This window comes from Lipotes vexillifer, unplaced genomic scaffold (assembly GCF_000442215.2).
Source record: "Lipotes vexillifer unplaced genomic scaffold, Lipotes_vexillifer_v1.1 scaffold319, whole genome shotgun sequence".
NCBI lineage: Eukaryota > Metazoa > Chordata > Mammalia > Artiodactyla > Lipotidae > Lipotes > Lipotes vexillifer.
In genome coordinates, this window is record NW_006784061.1 from 426,893 (window position 1) to 429,248 (window position 2,356).

A 2,356-nucleotide genomic window follows, 5' to 3' on the forward strand; every position below is an offset into this window, starting at 1 on the left:
GGACTCTCAACCACTGCGCCACCAGGGAAGCCCTCTGCCCATTTTTTGATTGGGTTGTTTGTTTTTTTTAATATTCAGCTGCATGAACTGTTTATATATTTTAGAGATTAATTCTTTCTCTGTTGATTCGTTTGCAAATATTTTCTCCCATTTTGAGGGTTGTCTTTTCGTCTTGTTTATAGTTTCCTTTGTTGTGCAAAAGCTTTTAAGCTTCATTAGGTCCCATTTGTTTATTTTGCTTTCTATTTCCATTATTCTAGGGGGTGGGTCAAAAAAGGTCTTGCTGTGATACATGTCAAAGACTGTTCTTGGGCTTCCCTGGTGGTGCAGTGGTTGAGAGTCAGCCTGCTGATGCAGGGTATGCGGGTTCATGCCCCCGTCCAGGAAGATCCCACGTGCCGCGGAGCAGCTGCGCCCATGAGCCATGGCCGCTAAGCCTGCGCATCCAGAGCCTGTGCTCCGCAATGGGAGAAGCCACAACAGTGAGAGGCCTGTGTACTGCAAAAAAAAAAAAAAAAAAAAAAAGACTGTTCTTCCTATGTTTTCCTCTAAGAGTTTTCTAGTGTCTGGTCTTACATTTAGGTCTTTAATCCATTCTGAGTTTGTTTTTGTGTATGGTGTTAGGGAGTGTTCTAATTTCATTCTCTTACATGTGGCTGTCTGATATGAGTATTGCTACTCCAGCTTTCTTTTGATTTCCATTTGCATGGAATACCTTCTTCCATCCCCTCACTTTCAGTCTGTATATATCCCTACGTATGAAGTGGGTCTCTTGTAGACAGCATATATATGGGTCTTGCTTTTGTATCCATTCAGCCAGTCTGTGTCTTTTGGTTGGAGCATTTAATCCATTCACATTTAAGGTAATTATGAATATGTATTTTCCTATTACCCTTACCTTAATTGTTTTGGGTTTGTTTTTGTAACTTCTTTTCTTCCCTGTGTTTCCCACTTAGAGAAGTTCCTTTAGCATCTGTTGTAGAGCTGGTTTGGTGGTACTGAATTCTCTTAGCTTTTGCTTGTCTGTAAAGCTTTTGATTTCTCTGTCAAATCTGAATGAGATCCTTGCTGTGTAGAGTAATCTTGGTTGTAGGTTCTTCCCTTTCATCACTTTAAATATATTGTGCCACTCCCTTCTGGCTTGTAGAGTTTCTGCTGAGAAATCACCTGTTAACCTTATGGGAGTTCCCTTGTATGTTATTTGTTGTTTTTCCCTTGTTGCTTTTAATAATTTTTCTTTAACTTTTGTCCATTTGATTATTATGTGTCTTGGCATTTTTCTCCTTGGGTTTATACTGCCTGGGACTCTCTGCACTTCCTGGACTTGGGTGGCTATTTCCTTTCCCACGTTAGGGGAGTTTTCTACTATAATCTCTTCAAATATTTTCTCAGGTCCTTTCTCTCTTCTCCTTCTGGGACCCCTATAATGTGAATGTTGGTGTGTTTAATCTTGTACCAGAGGTCTCTTAGGCTGTCTTCAATTCTTTTCAATCTTTTTTCTGTTCCGCAGCAGTGATTTCTACCATTCTGTCTTCCAGGTCACTTATCTGTTCTTCTGCCTCAGTTATTCTGCTATGGATTCCTTCTAGTGTATTGTTCATTTCAGTTTTTGTATTGTTCATCCCTGTTTGTTTGTTCTTTAATTCTTCTAGGTCTTCGTTAAATATTTCTTGCATCTTCTTGATCTTTGCTTCCATTCTTTTTCCTAGGTCCTGGACCATCTTCACTATCATTATTCTGAATTCTTTTTCTGGAAGGTTGCCTATCTCCAGTTCATTTAGTTGCTTTTCTGGGGTTTTATCTTGTTCCTTCATCTGGCACATAGTCCTCTGCCTTTTCGTTTTGTGTGTCTTTCTGTGAATGTGGTTTCCGTTCCACAGGCTGCAGGATTGCAGGTCGTCTTGCTTCTGCTGTCTGCCCTCTGGTGGATGAGGCTATCAAGAGGCTTGGGCAAGGTTCCTGACGGGAGGGACTGGTGGTGAGTGGAGCTGGGTTTTGCTCTGGGGGGCAGAGCTCAGTAAAACTTTAATCCCCTTGACTGCTGATGGGTGGGGCTGAGTTCCCTCCCTGTTGGCTGTTTGGCCTGAGGTGACCCAGCACTGGAGCCTACAGGCTCTTTGGTGGGGCTAATGGCAGACTCTGGGAGGGTTCACACAGAGGAGTACTTCCCAGAACTTCTGCTGACTGTGTCCTTGTCCCTGCAGGGAGCCACAGCCACCCCCTGCCCTGCAGGAGACCCTCCAACACTAGCAGGTAGGTCTGGTTCATTCTCCTATGGGGTCACTGCTCTTTCCCCCATATCCTGATGCACACACTAGTTTGTGTGTGCCCTCCACGAGTGGTTTCTGTTCCCTCC